The following is a 22,316-nucleotide window of genomic DNA, read 5'->3' as shown; positions in this document are numbered from 1 at the left end:
ACTACTTGTGCATCCAAAAACCCTTAAACCCAAATCTTATCTTCAAGAGTCCACCATACCTACCTAAGGATTGAGCAAGAACCTTCAAGTAAGTTGTCATCGGTGCAATAAGGCAATAATAATTGCTTCTAAAAGTGTGAGATCATTTAGTGTAAGAGAAAATTGAGCGTTGTACGAACTTGTGATGGTGAAGAATAAAAGCGACAGACTGCATAATAAAGGTTTCCATCACAAGGGGCAATACAATGTGTCGTTCTTTTGCACTAAGGAGTTGAGCATACAAACAAATAAGCGCATGGCAACCTCTACTTCCCTCTGCGAAGGGCCTATCTTTTACTTTTTAGTATTTACTTTTATGCAAAGATTCAAAGTTTTTCCCTCTATTCCTTTTTATTTTTCTCCTTTGGCAAGCATCATGTCGTGAGGAAAGATCTAGGCACATATATCCAGTTGGATATGAGTAGCATGAGTTATTATTATTGACATCACCCTTGAGGTGAATATGTTGGGAGGCAAAACAATAAGCCCCTATCTTTCTATGTGTCCGGTTAAAATGTTTTGCTCATGTGTATGCAGTGAGTGTTAGAAATCATAGAAGGTTATATGATGGTTGAGTATGTGGAGCTCTTACTTAAACTCCGTTGAATAAGTTGAATTGCAATTGCTTGGTGACTAAGAACATAGGTTGTTGAGTTTCAAGAGAGCTCATTGTTTGAACCTTAACATGAGAAATTTTATAAGAAAGAATTGTTGTTATGATGCTAGGAAAAGTGATTGAAATTGTCATTGTTCAAACTTGTGCACTTTGCTAGCATTCACACTTCATAACTTATTTCTTTTATCATTTACCTACTCGAGGACGAGTAGGAATTAAGCTTGGGGATGCTGATACGTCTCCAACGTATCTATAATTTATGAAGTATTCATGCTATTTTATTATCATTCTTGGATGTTTTACAATCATTTTATAGCAACGTTATATCATTTTTTGGGACTAACCTATTGACCCAGTGCCCAGTGCCAGTTGCTGTTTTTTGCTTGTTTTTTACATCGCGGGAAATCAATATCAAACGGAGTCCAAACACCGCGAAACTTTTTGTGGATTTTTTATGGGCGAGAAGATGACCAATGGGCTAGAGAAGCACCTGGGGGTTCTCCGAGGGGGGCACAACCCAGCAGGGCATGCCTGGGGGCCCAGGCGCGCCCAGGTGGGTTATGCCCACCTCGGTGGCCTCCCGCACCCCTTCTTTGCACTATAAATTCCCAAATATTTCGAAAACCCTCAGGGTTAACCTAGATCAGAAGTTCTGCCGCTGCAGGCCTCTGTAGCCACTGAAAACCAATCTAGACCCTGTTTCGGCACCCTGCCAGAGGGGGGAATCATCTCTGGTGGCCATCTTCATCATCCCGGCGGCCACCATGCTGAGGAGGGAGTAGTCCACTCTCGGGGCTGAGGGTTTGTACCAGTAGCTATGTGTTTAATCTGTCTCTCTCTCTCTCGTGTTCTTGAGATGGAACGATCTTGATGTATTGCGGGCCTTGTTAATATAGTCAGATCATATGGTGTTTTCCCCTCTCTATCTTGTTGTGATGAATTGAGTTTTCCCTTTGAGATTTCGTTGTTATCAGATTCAATACTTTTATGGATTTGAGAACACTTGATATATGTCTTGCAATTGAATACTTGTGGTGACAATGGGGTATCATATTGATTCACTTGATATATGTTTCGGCACTCAACTCGTGGATTCCCGAGGTGATATTGGGGTAATCTATGCATAGGGGTTGATGCACGTTCTTGTCTTTGTTTCTCCGATAGAAATCTTGGGGCACTCTTTGAAGTTCTTTCTGTTGGATTGAGTATTATGAATATGAATTTGCTTTGGTGTTATTTTAGTACGAACTCTAGGATAGATCGAACGAAAAGAATAGCTTTGTGTTATTTTAGTACGAACTCTTGAATAGATCGAACGGAAAGAATAGCTTTGAGGTGGTTTCATACCCTACAAACAATTTATTCTTATGTTCTCCGCTAGATAGGAACTTTGGAGTGATTTTTCATCACACTTGGGGGGGGGGTGGTTATATGATCCAATTATATTAGCATTGTTGAGAGGTTGCACTAGCGAAAGTACGGACCCTAGGCCTCATTTTCAAGCATTGCAATACCGTTTTTGTGCCCGTTTACTATTTGCTACCTTGCTGTTTTTATTTATTCAGATTATAAAAATATATTTCTACCATTAATATTACACTTTTATCACCATCTCTTCGCCGAACTAGTGCACCTATACAAATTACCATTGTAATTGGTGTGTTGGGGACACAAGAGACTTTTTATTATTTGGTTGCAGGGTTGCTTGAGAGAGACCATCTTCATCCTACACCTCCCACCGAATGATAAACCTTAGGTCATCCACTTGAGGGAAAATTGCTACTGTCCTACAAAACTCCACTCTTGGAGGCCCAACACGTGTCTACAATAATAAAGTTGCGTAGTAGACATCACATATGAGACAACCTCAATTCCATTTTTTTGTAGTTTTCTTTTATAAACTAAACTAGTGATAAAACAAGAAACTAAAAGATTAAATTGCAAGATCTAAAGATATACCTTCAAGCTCTCACCTCCCCGGCAACGACGCCAGAAAAGAGCTTAGTTGACGGGATGTGAGTGCCGCTTACCTAGCCTCCCCGGCAACGGCGCCAGAAAAGAGCTTGATGTCTACTACGTAACTTTATCCTGGTAGACGTTGTTGGGCCTCTAGGTGCAGAGTTTTGTAGGACAGTAGCAAATTTCCCTCAAATGGATGACCTAAGGTTTATCAATCCGTGGGAGGCGTAGGATGAAGATGTTCTCTCTCAAACAACCCTGCAACCAAATAACAAAGAGTCTCTTGTGTCCCCAACACACCAAATACAATGGTAAATTGTATAGGTGCACTAGTTCAGCGAAGAGATGATGATACAAGTCCAATATGGATGGTAGATATAGGTTTTTGTAATCTGAAAATATAAAAACAGCAAGGTAGCAAGTAACAAAAGTGAGCGAAAATAGTATTGGAATGCTTGGAAACAAGGCCTAGGGTTCATACTTTCACTAGTGCAAGTTCTCTCAACAATGATAACATAATTAGATCATATGGAAGTCCCTCAACGTGCGACAAAAGTCACTCCAAAGTTCCTATCGCGGAGAACATAAGATGAAATTGCTTGTAGGGTACGAAATCACCTCAAAGTTATTCTTTTCGATCAATCCATTGAGCTATTCCTATAAGTGTCACAAACAGCCCTAGAGTTCATAGTAAAATAACACCATATGACACACATCAATCAACCCTAATGTCACCTAGATACTCCAATGTCACCAAAAGTATCCGTGGGTCAATTATACGATATGCATCAAACTACTTCAGATTCATAATATTCAATCCAACATCAAGAACCTCAAAGAGTGCCTCAAGATTTCTACCGGAGAAACAAGGACGAAAACGTGCATCAACCCCTATGCATAGATTACCCCAATGTCACCTCGGGAATCCGTGAGTTGAGTGCCAAAACATACATCAAGTGAATCAATAGAATACCCCATTGTCACCATGGGTATCCCACACATGACATACATCAAGTGTTCTCAAATCCATAATAGTATTCAATCCGATAATAGTGAAACCTCAAAGGGAAAACTCAATCCATCACAAGAATATATAGGGGGAGAAACACCATATGATTCAACTATAGTAGCAAAGCTCGCGGTACATCAAGATCGTGCCAAATCAAGAACACGAGAGAGAGAGAGAGATCAAACATAAAGCTACTGGTATATAGCTATTGGGGAACGTAGCATGCAATTTCAAAAAATTTCCTACGCTCACGCAAGATCTCTCTAGGAGATGTATAGCAACGAGAGGGGAAGAGTGTGTCTACGTACCCTCGTAGACCGAAAGCGGAAGCGTTTGACAACGCGATTGATGTAGTCGAACTTCTTCTTGTTCCGACCGATCAAGCACCGAACGTACGTCACCTCTGAGTTCTGCACATGTTCAGCTCAAAACTACAAAAAAAGACACATCCGTGACATTTTGGGCCGAACGAAAAAAATTCTGCCATGCTTATGACACTTGTATGACGATAATTGTGACAAAACCCGGTATCATCATAGATGTGGTGGGCTCCTACTTCTATGACAAAAAATCATGACAGAAAATGGGTTTTTCGTCCTGGGCGGGCCGGAGACGCAGCTGCATGACATTCTTTGGGCCGTCCATGACGGAAAAAACCGTGGTAGAAGCGAGGGCGAGGAAAATATCGGGGAGTTCCCGGTTAGGGTGGGTGGTCGGGGCCGAGCGATGCGCGTTTCTCTCATACACGTACGCGTGTGGGTGCGAGGCGTTGGGCTCTAACTGAACCTGAGTGAGGCGTTCGCCTACAGAACCTGAGCGATTGCACTGTAGGCTACACGTTACTGATCCCGAGCGGTCAATCGATCTGGCTGTTAACTGAACCCGATCAAGCGATTCCTTCTCTACTTCTGCTAACTGCAGCCGATCGAACCTGCTACCTCTTGATGAACAGTGAGCGTTGTTGGGGGTTGGATGAACAGTTCCCGGTGGTGGTTGGATGAACAGGACCCCGTGGTAGTAGAGGCCGTTGCCGCTGGATGAACATGACCCCGATCGAGCCGGTTGGGGGTGGATGAACAGGACCCCGTGGAGGGTTGGATGAACAGGACCCCGTGGAGGGCTGGTTGAACAGTAGCCGGTGGAGGGCTGGGTGAACAGTAGCCCGTGGAGGGGTGGTCGAATAGGACCCCATGGAGAGGGCTGGTTGAACAGTAGCCGGTGGAGGCTGGATGAACAGGAGCCCGTGGATGAACAGTAGCTGGTGGAGGCAGGAGGGAGACGCCGTGGATGAATAGTCGCAGGTGGAGGCTGGAGGAGGTCGACGGTGGAGATGAAGAGTAGCCCGTGGAGTCCCATTTTGCAGTACGCCACACCCCTCCCGATGAACAGGACCCCCGTTTCGACCATAGCACTCCAACACAAGTCTGTTTCCTCTGTTTTGCGGTACGCCACACCCTCCTGATCAACAGGACCCCGTTTCGACTGTAGGAGGTCCAAGAGAAGTCTGTTTCCTCCGTTTTGTGGTACGCCACACCCCTCCCGGTGAACACGACACAGTTTCTCCATTCTGACCCAGCCACGTACACGAGCCCTGGCCGTACGTATGTGCGAGTAGGCGTTCGAGGCCCCGCCCGTATGTACGTACATGGCCATATTTACTTTCTTGCACCCTGGCTGTATGTACGTGTACATACTACGTCCGCGCCTCTACTACGACACGTGCCCTTCCTTAATCGGCCACGGTTCATCGCTGTAGCCTGCAGACAGACCAATCGACCAGTATGTACGTACACGTTCGCGACCAGAATGACAACGCTACATACGCTTTGACTAGGTGGGTCCCGACTGTCAGGGAGGATAAGGAGGCACTTCCTTGCGTGCGAAGTTATTGCTGGTGGGTCCCAGCTGTGAGGGGGAGAATCATGTTTTGCCCGTAATATGGACGCACTTCCTTGCATGCGAATATGTAGCTGGCGGGTCCCAGTAGTCAGGGGAAACATTTTTTCACGAAGTACAGTGGCCCGTCCGGTGGGTCCCTGCTGTCAGGTGGACGAATCATTATTTTACGCGTAATAAGGTTACACTTCCTTGTTGCGGCCATGGACCCAGCTGTCAGCCTCTCCACGTACAGTACTCTTCCGATGGAAGTCGTTCCTTGACCACATTGACCATGCCACGCCGACAGCACCAAGGCGGTGGACGACGGCGAGGCCTAGGAAGGGGACGACGCGGAGCCGGGGAAGACGCGGCAGTGGATGCACACGCGGAGAAGAGTACCAGGGTCACTAGTTCGGCTGCGGTGTGAGGCTGCCGTCGCCATAGAATAACAGGGGTGTGGGTGAGTAGAGGGATGGTCTGGCCAGCGGTAGGAGTAGTAGGGGCGATGAGGCCTCCGCGGCAGCACAACCGGCTACGGGAGGCAGGAGCAGGCAGCACGATCGGCGCTGGTTTGGGCGGCTGGAGCAAGAAGACCAGAGGTTGAAGAAGCACTACGGCCGTTGGATGGACATCGTACGGTCACTGGAGCTAGAATCGTTCATATTGACTAAGTTGACAAAGCCCTTCGTCTGCGTCAACTTAGTGGGCCCACAAGTCAGCCTCCCACTATGGTGGGTCCCAGCTAGCAGGGGGTATTCATTTCTTGCGTAATAAGGAGGCACTTCCTTGCATGCGAAGATATAGCTGGTGGGTCCGAGCTATCAGCGGGAGGAACGTTTTTTTGTGAAATACAGAGGCCCTTCTGGTGGGTCTCAGCTGTCTGGTAGAGGAATCATTATTTTGCGTGTAATAAGGAAGCACTTGCTTGTGTGGGTCCCTACTGTCAGCCTCTCCACTTACATCGCTCTTCCGATGGCTGTTGTTTGTTGACCATGTTGAACGCGCTGTGCCGAGAACACAAACGCGATGGACGAGGGCGAGGCCCGGGAAGGAAACGACCCAGAGCCGGCGAAGCCACAGCAGCGGATGCCCATGCTGAGGGGAGTACGAGCGCTGACTGGTCAGCTGCGGGGTGAGGCTGACGTCGCTGGAAAATAACAGGATGTGCGGGTCGGTAGAGGGATGGCCTAGCGGCAGCACAGCCGGCCACGGGAGGAGGGAGCAGGCAGTCCCGCCAGCGCTGGTTTGAGCAGCTAGAGCAGGAAGATCAAAGATTGAAGAAGCACGATGGCCGTTGGATGGACATCCAATAGTCACTGCTCTGTGTTGACTAAGTTGACAAAGCCTTGCGTACGCGTCAAAATATTTTTTAGGAGAACGTCATCGTCAACCTAGTAGGCCCAAAAGTCAGCCTCCAAATCTGTGGAAAATAGCATAAAACCCATTAGCAATTATTTTCAATAATTTACAGCCCATTTGCTAATGCTTAAAGATATTTTGAAGCCCGTATTCATTTTATTAGCATTATAGACCATATCCTGGGCACTGCTAAAAAATTCAATGAAATTTTGCATATTTCGGTGGGGTCGAACTCTTTTAATCACGAAATTTCGAGTCACATTAAAAATAAATTTTAAAAAATTATATCAAAATAAAATTCAAAAACAATTCTCCACAAAAAAATGAATGAAATTTAAAATCTTGACTAGCAAGATGCCCGTGCGTTGCACGAAACATCAAGATGCATTTGTATGAGTAGCTTATCTTGTGGGAGAAAAGGATGAACGAGGGAAAGCCTTATCTGTAAATGTGAAGAGGAGAGTGGGTAAATTGTCATAGTTTCCTTCCTATCCGTTAGATATAGATCGGACGACCTATATTGCAGGATGGCAGGCACACCATCATCACCAACTCTGCTTTTTATAAGAGTAGAGAAATCCAGAAAAATGATATTTGAATGTAATTGCCGGTTGGCTTTGGTTTAAAAATTTACAGCCCATTTCTTACAGCTTATAGCCCATTTTCCGGGGAAGCCCATTTTTACTACTTACATCCCTCCTTGTCTTGAAAGATTTGCAGCCCAGCAGGGCTGAGAAAAGCAAGTAGGCCTCGGTTGGGTATTCTCCAAAAAAAAGAACTGGGCTAGCCATTTTCAGAAAAAAAAATATCAACTGGGATGGTCATGTGCTTAAATAAAAGCGTAAGCGTGGGCTAGACGGGCCACAGCCCCCGCACAGCGCGCAGTTGAGCTCCGTCTCTAAAACTAAAAAACAACTGGGCGAGCTGCTGGGTCCCTGGTGTTATCCGCTTGTTGTGTAATTTTCTCGTTTATTGACTACATTGACAATGGCGTGGGACCTAGTTGTCAAACAATTAGGAGGAAGTATTTTTTGGCTTGTATTAACGAGGCACCTGCTTGCGTAATGCAATGACCCTGGTGGGTCCCTACTGTCAGCCCCTCCACGTACAGTCATCTCCTGATTCCTCTCGGTTGTTGACCATGTTGACAACGCCAGACGGCGGCGGGCACAGCGAGTGAACCAAGGCGGAGAACGACGGCGAGGCCTCGGACGGGAACGAACAGGAGCCGTGGAAGATGCGGCAGTGTAGTGGCAGGCGGAGGGGAGTACGAGGGCAACAACATGTAACTCAAGCTTACAAACGGTACAAAAGCCCAAGGATTAATTGTTTATCAAATTTAGAAAAAACCCAGATTGAACATGGCAATAACATCTAACCCAACCACTCTTTTTCGCAGTCACAAACAATGGATCGGTCTGATCCATAAAATCAATATCCTGTGCAAAAAAAATTGTTGGAGGATGACTACAATTTGTTGTAAATAGTAGCCGAGCCCGTTTAGAAGCCCATTTGTCCACCTGAAACTTCTTTTTTTGCTGTTCAACGTGTCCGTCCGTGAGAAATCTCTTGTTATAAAACTTAAGCCTCATGGACAATAGTAACCTCCCATTCAACAGGAAAAATGTGACAAAGCTTCTGTTTTCCTGGTTGGATGCATAGCCTTCCATCGTTATTGTCCTCAAACGAATGTCATGAGAACTAAGAAAGTCCTCGTGCTTATTATGCCACCGATTGGTTATACGTTTTTCTCCATGTGTTAGCAGTGCCTAAGTAGACATGAAGATTGAAAACAGTTAAGGTCTGAAAAAAGAGTATGTCGAAAGAGCGACATTTTAACGGTTAATTCTAGTACAATATATACGGGCTTTCAATGTGCATGAAATCATCAATATATAAATTCTCCAGAGATCGAAAGCATCGCAGCAAGCCAATAATTATGTTCAGATCAAAACTAAACATTTCAATATATAAGATCTTGACAGAATCCAGCAGCATTGATAGGTTATCCATGGACGAACTCTTCATTGAGCATATAACATAATATTAGTAACCAATGTGTACTCCAAGATGCTATAAAACTTATGCGCACAAATGAAAAATGCAGCTTATGATTACAAATGTGTAGATGATAATATACGGTACCTGAAAAAGTGAGGAGCCAAACACCAACTTCCAGTGATCATTAAACGGATCACTAATTACACCCAAGGTCTCTAGTTTGGGCGCAGAGACGACAGTTATTTGCGAAGATTTATAGCAATCATCAAGGAGCAACCTTTGAAGTGAAGGGGCATCTTCGATGATGAGCTGTTGTCGTCGAAAACAAATTCCAATGCTTTTAAGGTGAGGCGACTTTATTTGGAGACAACTGATAGGGATTTCTATTCCCAAAACAATCAGCAAGTGCTCTAGGGCAGGGCAACTGGAGTGGATGATGCTGTGCAGTGAGTCCTCCGACAGATAAACCACCACAAGTGAATGTTTTTTTAGCAGTGGGAGTCAAAGCATTTGTACCAGATCATCTGGTAGATGGCACCGGGCGAAGGTGGCGGTGTGGAGAGAGGAGGAAAACCATGAGATGGACAATAGTGGTGTGGGCACAAATTCTTGGTGTTCGGTTCGTGGTATGAAACTTTCGTGGTAATGGTAGAACTCAAACTGCTGGAGTTTTTTGAATTCAGGGGATGTTAGCCAAGCCTCCACCATGCAGGGTATGGCCAGTAGGTAGCGTGTCGGGATGCAGAGGCATTGAACGGGACCCTACTGGTGAGAGGAGACAATGGCTCTAAGGAGATCAAATTCAGGAAGGACAGATATCTGACGATGGTCGAGATTGAGGAGCGCGGTGCGCCATAGAGGGCGCCACCGAGTTGAGAGGACTTGTGTGCGGCAGCAATCCTTAGTGGGGAGAAGCGAGATGATCTCCCCAAGGATGTCATCTGGGAGATCACTGATGCGGTCCACCGGAGATTCTACGGGTTCCTCATATCCGGGTGGGGGGGGGGGGGGGGCGCTGCCGGGCGCGGGATCTACAGCCAGCGTTGCCACTGGCGGGAGCCTCATCTTCTTGGCGCTGGGGCCAACCGACTCCATTTCCCTTGTGGGCGTCGCGCCGAGCTCACGGGTTTGAGCAGAGTAGCCAGAGATGAGCCTAGTGGCAGTGCGAGTGGGGAAGAAGGAGGGTTGGTTTTTTTTGTAGGAGTGGAAGAAGAGGAGCAGGCCTTTTCTGTATGAGTGAGGAAGAAGGTGAGCGGGGGTTTTCTGTACGAGTGAGGAAGATGGGGAGCAGGGGGAATTGGGGGGCGACGGAAGCGGGAGAGTCCAGCGAGCTGCAGTATAAGTGGAAGCGAGGAGGAAGGAGGGTTTTTATGGGATCGCCCCCTCTTTAAGAAATATGGGCCTCCCTACGCACACATTAATTTCCTAGGCATGCTTCTTTCTGCTCAATGTTGCGTGCACTTTGAGCATGTTGGCAACACCACAACTAGCTTGATGGCTCATCTTGCAATTTATGCTGACACATTGCAGCAAAAAGAGGAGACAATAGAGATCACTCAACATCAGGCCATTTTGTGCAGTTCCACCGAAATCATCTTCATTGTCCTGAATGTGAAAGATCGGAAAGCGATGTACTTAAACGGTGTCGCAAAACAGTAGCACATATCAATAGCTCGGCATGACAAAACACAATCATCTGGACGAAGGGTATACTGACATGCATGAGGAAGATTATGCATAACTTTATAGGTGGTTAGTTGATTTCCACCTTGGGATCTCCTATGATGGCACGGAGGAAATTCTATCCAATCGATGAGCGCAATTCCTTCTGTATGGCTGTAGAAAATTTGTCCGACTAAGTCCAATATCTTTTTTGTGCAGTTCCACTAAAATAATGCACCGCTGTTTGCACAACCCCTACTCGCCGGCCAGGCCATCAATGACTCGGTCCCTTTTATCTTGCATTGACGGCACGGCTGTAGTGCTTGTTTGCTCCTCCACACATGACAGGCTCGTTCCACACTGCAAACAGCAAGTCAGCATACAAATAAGCTTATTTCATCTTACGTTAGTCATTCTACCTAGTTACGAATGTAGGAATACCTAGAGCACCGTGAGGTCAGCTGACAGCAGGTTCCACTAAAATTGAGGTTTGTGCTTCCGTTTGCACAAATAGACAGCATATGGAGATAGACAACCTTGTTTGCACAAATATGTAACTGGGTTATTTAAGCAGTGTCACTTTTTTGCAGCGGCGTATGATTAACATCAGCATCTCATATGTTATCAATGGCATTACAGTGACAATATGAAAAAGTGCCATTAACTAAGAAGTGCCATAACATCAAATCAACACTAGCACTAGATTAACGGGGGCTTACATTAACATGCATAACAATTGCATTATGACTATGTGATGACAGATTGGGAGTAGCACTTGATCAGTACATACATGCACGGTTAACAGGAACGATCGTTCTAACGAAGGGTGATACGGAAAGGAGAAAAACATCGTCGTGTCAACCACTGTGCAATTAAATTTTGTGCAGTTCAACGGAGATGCAGCTATGTTACCGGTGTCAGAGTTTAGTGTAACAACCCAAAACACTCTTTATGAGAAATAAAGCAACACACAAGCATTTCATAAAACGGTGGTGGCATTTATTCATTTTATCAATGGCAATAGATTGATAGTAGCACTACTTAACAATGACATCACATTAACAGTGGCATTGTTTCATTTTACCTGTGATGTTAGATTAACAGCAGCAGTAAGGGCATACGGACAGGGGAGGCACAAGCACGTTTTACATCCACCGAGGCATAAAGTGCTGATGCAGAGGTGTTGCCGAGTGTGGCAAACATGCAAAGCATGTCTGGATTTGTGCATTTTTTGTTCTCGTCAGTGACCTTTCCTATGTGACCACAAGAAATCTAGACGTGCTCATTCTCGGTTGCATTGTCGACCCAGCACCCCCCACTTTCTGTCCTTTTTCAACCATGAGACCGGTCAGGCCAGCATCTTTATTTCCCTTTCCAACCAAGAGATTGGTTCGTTAGCCAGTATCTGTAGTACCTTTTTTCCTCTAATATTAAAAATTAGGTGGTGTTCGAGTGTTCGACAAGCCGACGGAGCTAGCTACATGGAGAGCTTTGTAATACTAGAAGAATATCCACATGCAGGATGCAGCGATGTGGGGAGCAATCCTTACTTGATGAAAAAAAGGGATGCAGCGACGTGGGGAGATGGGCCATTAGAACAAGGCCAGTTCTAAAAAAGGTTATACCACTGGTCAGCGGGATGTGGCGAGGCAGGCGGCGGGATCTGCCAACTCGACGGCGGGGAGGAAGGGTGAGGAGGACCTCCCCCGCTGACGCCAGGTCAGAGAAGACGGCGCGCGTCGGCTTCCCCCCTCACCACCGGCGACCACCAGCAGAAGGTATCCGGCCGGATCTGTGTCAACCGGAGAGAAGAGAGAGAGAGAGACAAAGAGAGTGGACACCACAGTCTTGTTTAGATCTGGAGAGGGTGAGAGAGTGAAAGGAAGATAACAACCCTAGCAAGCAAGTCCCCAAGTGGACTGTGGAGTAGTAATTGTTTTTCCCTTCGTCGCGATCATTTTAAATTGAATACGCGCGCAGCCATATATTTTTCATTTAACGTACCAGTAAAAAGATACTCGATCAATAACCGCGCTACCGCATTCAGGTCTCACTTCGTATGGCTGACATTTGGTCCCAGACCCCACATTAAGTGGACGACTAGATGTCTCAAATTGTCACGTTACCTGCCTTTTTGTGTGCAAAGGCGCTCCACCGTGAGTGTACCCAGGCGTGTGCATGAGGGGAGAGTGAAGTCCGATTTATAAACCTTGAGGTTGCAGAGCTAGTCGGAAACAAACCCTCACCTTTAAATCCTTGAAGTTTGTACCCTGTCCTCTGTAATCCCGGTCATTTTTAACCTTAAGGGCATGTGAGGTTCAAGGGGTTTTAACGGGGATTAACAGGGATTGTGGGGGATTAACTCATGTACAAGCCAAATTCCCCTCCATTCCTCTCCAAACCCCTTGGGAGGAGGTTGAACCGAACCAGGCCTAAGACTACATCGGGAGTAACTTAATTCCATACGGTATCATAATATGATACTCAACCCTCTCTTTCTTCATTTAATTCTACGCCACCTCATCAAATTTGCCTACTAGTTGGCATGCATGATACTACTTATGATACTCCCACTACAACCAGCCTAGTAGAATTAATATACCTAATCTAAATGGTCGCCGCCCGATCTCTTTGTCCTCCTCCAGCATCCAGCTGAAGAAGAATCGTGCAAGACACCGGCTCTATTCGCCGGCGTCGCCTCAGCAGTGGCCTTCATGGGATACAATCGGCGGCGGCCTCCCATGTTCTACTTCTCCTCGATGATGGTGGCGGGCGGGGACGTGCTGGCCGTCACCTCGTCGACATCCGCGTAGCCGCGTCACCTCGTCGACATCCGTGGCGGCTTCTTTCTCTGCCTACATGGCATGGATACGTGCGCGTCGACGGTGGATGGCGCAGTCGCGGACACGGGAGGCGCTGTACGACGTGGTGGCATCGAGGGCAACGACGATGCCCGTGCCACTGTGCTCCTCGACAAGCCGGCGTGGAGCAAGTCGTCACTCTTCCTCGAGCTGTATTGGAGCAGCCAGCTGTGGAACCACGCGCTGGCTTAGTGCGGCAACTGCCTTCGACGGGCTAGGCAAGGTAGGTGGAGCAGCGAGCAGCCTCGCTCGTAACTGCCGGGCTCGGCGGGCCACCCAGACGGCTTTTATGTCGGAGAACTGGTCCTCCTACTCGTCGGATGCCGCCGAAAGAGTGGACAAAACGGTGGAAGGAGGAGCTTGGCCGGCGTCCTGCTCCTGAACGGACGTGTGTGGCCAGAGTGGGTTTCTCGCATTCCACGCAGGTTTAAATGTAGGTTTTTGAATGCGGCGAGGAGGCGGGTACAATTGGGAGTGCAGCGGGCGGCGCCCTGGGCCGGCGCGCCGCTTCAAATGGCAGACGCAGTGAGAGGTCGCATCCGCCCTGACCCCCTTGACATGGACCTTGACGGTGTACGTCACCTAGTGTCCAGATTTGAGATGCCATGTGTACCAGATGAATGACACCAAGTTCGACCATCGTAATGCTAGGTGCGAGCCGAGGAACACTGTTGGAGACACCCCCTCATAATTTTCCTATTCCTGTGTTTTAAGTTCCTACGAAGAGAGTAGTGTACTTGCTCTAAATGATGTGCCGCTGCAAGAGCCACCTATATTAATTAACCATGCTCTAAAAAGGTGGACCAGCTTTGGCTGTAGTATACTGTACTAGGTTAGTAGGTGACCTTGTGCTTGGCTCTTCGCCTCTTCCGAAAGTCGAACAATAATGATGGTACTATAGTAGTACTACTTCTGGCAATCTGACACCAAATGAACTGCTGCACGTCCACCACTTGTAAGCAAAAGTTTCTCCTCGTGCTGCGAGCCACCGCGCATGCGTTGGCGATGGCAGAGGGAGAAGGCATAGTAAGCAAGCTTCTCGTGGTTCTGCAAGTTGATGGGACACATCAAATTTATTTAGTACTCTCTCCAAAAAGGGTCGACCATGTCCATGGCTACCATCCCGTGCTACATCATTGAGTACATGCACTATTCACGTGCCATCGAGGAGAAAAATATTGCGTAGTACTAGGTGCCATCGAAGTGCACAACTCACTGACGCACTACTTATCTCCATTTTCTTGCATGACACATGCACCTTGATGCTAGATGTCCCGCATGTTGGCAAAAGGATGAACAAAGCTCACGTAAAAAAAAGAGTGGAAGATAGATTCCCGACGGCCGAGAAGGAGCAAGGAACCTCGCCGTGGAGCGTCTGCACTCCTAATATTTTATACTATTCAGCGATATAAAATCAACCAAATCTCTCGTCTAGCTAGTTCGCGCATTTTCCCTTGTTTTTTGCCGCCTGCCCACCTATAGAACCGCCTCGCGACAGCCAATTCCTCTTCAAACACCTAGGGAGGCGGTTGAACCGAAGAAGTCTAACTTGTTTTTAGTGGGTACATTGACGTGGCATCGAAAGGGTGTGAGACTCTGGCAAAATAATTGACTACCACGTTGGCGTACATGGCTACCATCCCGTGCTCTGTCATTCAGTGCGTGCACGATTCACGTTCCATTGAGAAAATAACATTGCGTACGTGCCATCGAATAGAATAACTTAATTTATAAAAAATGCTCCACCGCGTCATGATCGAACTTTGATTCTTCCACGCGTGGTTCCCATGAACAACTACTACACTCGCCAAATAATCTGGTGAGCTGCCTCTTCGTATAGAAATTAGGTCACCGTGTATCCGCGCGTGAGTATTAGGGAAAGAGGCAAAGAGTACCTGTGTCGGTGCCTGCACCTCTTCTCTTCGTGCTCGTATTCCTTCTTTTCAGGTGATTCGTGCACATACTCCACCTACGTTCGTGACCGTTGGTGAGTCTCTCCTACTATACTTAACTCCATTTTCTTGCATGACATGTGGACCTGGATGCTGGATGTCCCACGTGTTGGCATAACTTAGAATAACGCTTTCCGACGACCGAGAAGGAGCAAGAAACCTCGCGGTGGAGCATCTGGACTCTTTAATATTTTTATTCGACGATATAAAATCTACCCAATCTTCTCCATAGTAGACCGAAAGAGTCTGAAACATGGCAGCCCAGTGTAGTTGCATCATACATGGCCAACCCACGCTATCACCAGTATTTCTTGGCCTCCGTGCGACACCTAGCTCTAGTAATCCACCAGCCCGTATCGCTTCTCGCTCCTCGTCTCTCTCAAAGTGCTAAGGGCTGGCGTTTTTGCCGTCTATTGAGGTCGGTTAACTCTTCAAATGTTAGCGACATGCCAAGAGCATTCTAAAAAAATTACTGTACTAAATTGTTATGCCAAGAAGAGGAAGTGCATTGAACGACGGACCAAACGAGACAGGCATGACGTGCCATGAGTGGGTCCAGTTTCTCGTTTTGAACTTGTTTGGTGTAGTAGTAACACTTGGTTTTGACTATTGATATGATTTTATATAGGGCCTAATGTATTCTTCGAGGTTGCCTTTGACTATTTATAAGATTTTATATAATTTGAAAATTATATCATTCGAAGATCCTTTCACGTTCTGTTTCAAAAAAAAAAGATCCTTTCACGTACGAATTTGACGGTATGCTTTGAGCGAGTTGCATGTCCTATACTGCTCCTGTTTGGATACTCTAACTTAGCTAGAGGTTAGACTAACTCATGACTAACCCTGAACTAACTCTAGCCAAAGAGGTGTTTGGATGACAGGGTTAGATTGATAATAAATGCACTTGATGGAGAGAGAAAAGTGATTTTTCAGTGGGCCCCACGATAACTAGCTCCAATTAGCACCACTTGGCTGGCGGGATAGAGAGAGAAATGTGATTTTTCAGTGGGCCTAATGAGAACTATCTCCAATTAGCACCTCTTGGGTGGGATATTTTTTTGGTGGGTTTGGTGCAACTTTCTCCAATTTAGCCCTCATGTTTGGATACTTTAGGCCTATTTGAGCCCCAACTAGCTCAAAATAACTCTAACTCATGGATCCAAACAGGGCCAAAGTTAGTCTCGAAAAACGCATTAAGCCCTATATACATGGACAGACGGAGTACATGATACTAGCAAACGCTCACCATTAGTAGTAGTTCATTGGTTGGTTTTGATTTTTGAGTCAGTTGCTGTGCTGCTACCGTCCAATACTTGCATCAGGTTGTTTCTAGAATAAAAAAGGAGGTAGTTGTACTTACTCTGGGAAAGGTGAAGTGATGGTTGCTTCGCCCGAGCAACTTATTACTCTGGGAATATTGGAGTACCAGCAGATTCAACAAAGAGAGAAATGATGGTTGCTTCATTCGAGCAACTTACTGTGGCGAAGGTGGGGCTCTGTGATTTGACTGCTCACTAGTCATTATTACTGCGGCGCAACGACCGGGGTGAATCTTTCCCTGCAGTTGTGCACTCAATATTGCTGCATGGCAGGGGGAGCCAGATGAAGGATGTCCCACATGTCGGCGAAACAATAATTGTTTCTGTCATTGCTATCAATCCTTCAGGATTTGTTTATATGTACGCATAATTTTCCAGCATAATGAAATTGTACTCTGATGCTATGAAGGTTTCAACTTTGGTTCCTGCAGGAAAAAAAAGGTTTCAACTTAGGATTCATGTGTCCTCTTGCCTCAAGATTGTCTCGTTGCAACATTCCATCAAATACAAATGAAACTACCATGGCTGCTAATGCATCTCCATGGTTCACAGATCAACACCAATATTCACATCACAACTAAAGACAAAGTTGTGAGAAGGTGTAAAAATAAAGAAAAATATATAATTGATCGATGTTGTTCATAGGCATGGCTCCATTTCCTGGGCACAGTGTTCATTGGTTGGCAGCTAGTTTCATCCAGCTCTGTAACCAAAAAAGAGGTGTATGGAGGACATCACAATCCGATCATTTTGTGCAGATCCACTAAAATCGAGCTGATCATCCCTGTTTGCAAAGATATCCAGTCAGTGTGATTACGATAATAGTGGAACTAGATGATGAAACATAACACACACAGATAGAAGCCGATCACCTCTGTGATCTCTCTTTAGAACTAACTACTTGTTGGAGAAGATTAGGCACGGAGTTGGATGAGGAGGATAGCAAAACCAATCTCCCTTTCTGGAGTCCCACAGAAATGTAAAAACGTTGCCCGTGTGACATTTTGGCGGAACTGCACAAAACACTCTTAAGAAAAAAGTGATTTGTGTAGTTCACCAAAAGGTCGCAATGGCAATGAGGTGAAATGGATAGCCTTGTTTGCAAAAGGAGGTAGAAAGGAAACAATTACTGCCCAATAACACGAGTTGAAGACATATACGCCGACAAAAAAGAAGCATATTCCATGCAATAAGGGAAAGATAACAGCATGGTGGTTTATCAAAAATGGTTTGAGGACAAGATTGCAAGATGGAAAGTACGCTGGCCGAGATACGTTTTAAGCATACAACTAAAGAAGATCCACATGCAGGATTTTCCACATGCAGCAATGTGGGAAGATGGGCAGTTGATCAAGGCCGGAGGAAGCTGTGCCTGAGGGTTGTCGGGATGTAACTAGGAGGGTGCCGGTGGCCGGGATCTGCCCATACTGCGGCAGCGAGCAAGTGGCAAAGGCCCTACCACGCCGGAGCTTGGTTAGAGAGAACATCGGGTACCGCAGATCGGGACGTGCTGCCTCAACATCGTCGAACGAAGAAAGATGCACATCCTCTCTTTCCGCCGACGGACGGGATGCGGCCGGATCAGTGACCAACGGTGAGAGAGAGAGGCCACCGCTACCTTGTGTGAGATGGTGTGACGAGAGACAAACCCCGGTAGGCAGGCTCCATTGTATATAGTGGAGCGGATTTTTCTTTTTTCCCGATGACAATCTTTTTATATTCTATACGCGCCATTGAGGAATATAACTTTATTTAATACTAACGCGGCAAGTCAAACTTTGTTCCATCTACGCGTGGTACACGACCCTCCTTCGAGTAAACAACTGCTACACGCGTCAAATTGTCACGTGGGCTGCTGATAATCCCCAAGTGCAGGGAATCATCGTAGCAATTCCCAAAGGTGGAAGTGATAAGTATGGAGTGTCGAACCCACAAGGAGCTAAAGGTAAGATCAATATTCTCTCAAGTCCTATCTGCCACTGATACGACTCTACGCACACCGAACGTTTGCTTCCAACTAGAAACGAGAAAGAAAACTATGTTGTGGGTATGAAGAGGATAACTTTGCATGGCATCGGAGAGCTAAAATATAAAAGTAGGTGCTGCTATCATAAAGTTAGAATATATTACTTAATATTATAAATAGCGAGTGTGGAATAATGATGGGTTGGTGTGCGGAATTATCCTAGGCAATTGTTAACAAGGCCGGTAGTCGTCATTGCAATTTCATATGAGGGAGAGGCATAAGCTAACATACTTTCTCTTCTTGGATCATATGCACTTATGATTGGAACTCTAGCAAGCATCCGCAACTACTAAAGATCATTAAGGTAAAACCCAACCATAGCATTAACATATCAAGTCCCCTTTATCCCGTACGCAACAACCCCCTTACTCGGGTTTATGCTTCTGTCACTCAAGCAACCCACTATAAGCGAATCATGAACGTATTGCAACACCCTACAGCGGGAATCCCTCACGCTTGCGCGACACGGAGGGCACAATAGGACAACACCAAAATAAAACATACAACGCATGCCAATCTAGATCATCAATCAACCCAAAGACAAAGGATATCTACTCAAAACATCATAGGATGGCAACACATCACTGGATCATAATATGTGGCATAAAGCACCATGTTCAAGTAGGGATTACAGCGGGGTGCGGGAGAGTGGACCGCGTAAAAGAGATGAGGATGTTGATGATGATGGTGATGTTGATGAAGACGATCACCGCGGCGATGATTCCCCTCCCGATGGCACTCCGGCGCCACCGAGAGAGAGGAGGAGAGGTTCTCCCCCTTGTGCCTCCTCCTTCATGTCCTCCCCCCTGGATGGGGAGAGGTTCTCCCTCTGGATCTTAGACTTCGTGGCGATGATGGCCCCTCCCGGGTCCTCCTCCATGGCGTCCGGTGATGATGGCCCCCTCCGGCAGGGTGCCTGAGAGGGCCTAGATTGATTTCTCATGGCTATAGAGGCTTTCAGCGGCGGAACTTCCGATCTAGGTTATTTTCTGGAGGTTTGGGCATTTATAGGAGAGGTTGGCATCGAGAACAAGTCAGGGGGCCCCATGGGAAGTCCACGAGGCACAGGGGCACGCCCCAGGGGGGTGGGCGCGCCCTCCACCCTCGTGGGGCCCACGAGACTCCCCTCCAGTAACTCTTTGTTCCATTATTTTTTATATTTTCCAGAAAAATTCTCCATTGATTTTCAGTGCATTCCGAGAACTTTTATTTCTGCACAAAAACAACACCACGGTAGTTCTGCTGAAAACAGCGTCAGTCCGGGTTAGTTCTAATCAAATCATACCAAAATCATATAAAACAGTAGTAAACATGGCATGAATAATTTATAAATTATAGATACCTTGGAGATGTATCAGCTGCCTTTTCGTACAGAAATGAACTCCACCGTGTACCCGCGTGGGTGTGGCCGGGAACGAGACGTGAGTATGTGCATCGTGGGTGCACCTCTTCTTTAGGTGCAGGTACGTACGTGGGTGGGTGTGAGAGAGCTGGTTTGTGCGAAACAGAGGCAATGTGTCGATGATATCTCAAACAAAAAAATGTAACATATGCAATGTGTGTGAAACAGAGTCATGGATATATCATATATAGAGGGAGCGATCCATGAGAAGAGAGTGGAGGGATTATAGGCGTGAGATATTGATAGAATCGAAAACAGGGATGAAGTGTGTGGGTGCGCGATCGATAAAGAGTGCCATCGAATTTGTGTTTGCCCACGTCAAAGATACAGGGCGGCTAGCCCACTATAATGTAAGAGGGCAGAGGTGTAGTTTTTCTCTGTGGCATGGATACCTACCTACAACTGTCGACTATCGATGTGTGTGTGGGGGGGGGGGAGGGGGCAGAGACCTAACTATAGAGAGGTAGATCGACTAGTATATGTGTGGAGAAGGAGAGAGACCTAGCAATGTATTGAGGGAGATCGATCGACATCCAAGCATATGTGTAGCAGAGGAATAAGGTTGGGAGAAAGACAAAGGTAGAGTGTCGGAGGGTTGGTGGCGGAGTTGCTTCTCACAAATGGTGGGAGAGGCCTGCTAGACAAACGGAGGGTACGAGTGCAATATCAATAAGAGAGGGCCGGGGATGTCTACCTGTCTATGAACGTGTGTGTGAGAGACGGGTCAGGAGGTATGCAAGGATGATGAGGGGGGACAATATGGTTGTGGTAAGCAGACATAACTACATAGGAAGATCAATCATCGTGTGTCCGAGAAAGGGAGAGACACAACTTGTGAGGCAAGTCGATCGGTGCGTGGGGAAAAAGAATTATAGTCGACCTAGCTATATGTAGGGAGATCGGTACGTATAGATGCATGCATGTGTTAGAAGCAAATAATGTCCGGAGAGACGGACAGGGGAAGAGGGGTGCGGCTAGGAGGTGGTGCGAGAGGCCTACTATGTCGAGGGGGGAGGAGTGTGCGAGTATGAGATCGATGAAAAGAGGGGCGGGAGTGTGCACCTGCGTGGAACCGTATTGGACATAGGGGGGCATGGACGGTGAGAAGAGAAGAGGGGAAGTGTGTGTTTGGGTAGGCACACTTGGCTAGAGAGGTATATCGACCGGTGTGTGCCGGAAAGAAGGAGCCGAGGGGCCTACACACGCCGTGGGTGAATGACCTAAAGAGAAATAACGAATGTGCGCGATGGAGGGGACGCCGAGGGAGGGTGAGAGGGGGGCGGGCATGTGCATGCACGATGGAAAGTTAGTGCTAGCTAGCTACAAAGAGAAGATGATCGTGAAGGTGTAAAAGACGAACAGAGATCATAATTCATTATAAAAAAGTGGATTCGGATATTTGAAGAAGATATCATAATGTAGAACATTGATTATAATTTGGGATAATGTGTGGCTTTTGCAGCTGGCGCTAAATACTTGTCATAATGTAGGGGATGGGGCACTATACTTTGTGTGATAAACACGGTGTACGTATGGAACATGGTTTAGATTATGAATATCTAGTTAGTACATCAAATGTACTATTATTTATAATCAACATCAAGTGTATTCAAAAATTTGAATTTGAGTTCATATAGTACACATAGTTCATATCTACCTCTACAGTAATCATGTGGTGTGTTGTTAAGGTAATACACGAATGCTTGTTTAAGTTGGAAACAATCATGATTGTAGATTCTTATTCAAATAGAGAAACGAATTCAAATTTAGTTCGAATTGCAGCGGTAGTATAGACATTTGGAATGCACTAAAATGTTGGTATGAGTAGGTTACATGCATTATACAGCTAGCGAAAAAATTTAATTGGACATAACATGGATTCATAGCTTTGAATAACATTTGTATAGTAAAATGGGACAAGCTCTCTCTTTGTGTGGCGTGAATAGTTTTACTTTTTTCCTTTTTTCGTTGAGGGAAGTGCGAACTGATTTGGTACGTACAAATACAATATTACACGTTAGGCTTGTCCCTAAAATTCAACCCACGCCTTGTTATATCCCGAAAATTCAGATATCGTGCTCCCAAAACTCGCGCCTTCACAACCCGCGCCTTGCTATCCCGAAATTACAACGTACGCGAAAACTCCCTCCAGCTGCCAAATCCTGACACCCGAAATCCCCCTTCTAACCCTGAGCCGAAAGGGCCGCTAGTTCAAATCGGTGGGGGTACT

The sequence above is a fragment of the Triticum aestivum genome, chromosome 3D (assembly GCF_018294505.1).
Source record: "Triticum aestivum cultivar Chinese Spring chromosome 3D, IWGSC CS RefSeq v2.1, whole genome shotgun sequence".
Lineage (NCBI taxonomy): Eukaryota > Viridiplantae > Streptophyta > Magnoliopsida > Poales > Poaceae > Triticum > Triticum aestivum.
Note: the sequence above shows the minus strand (reverse complement) of the source record.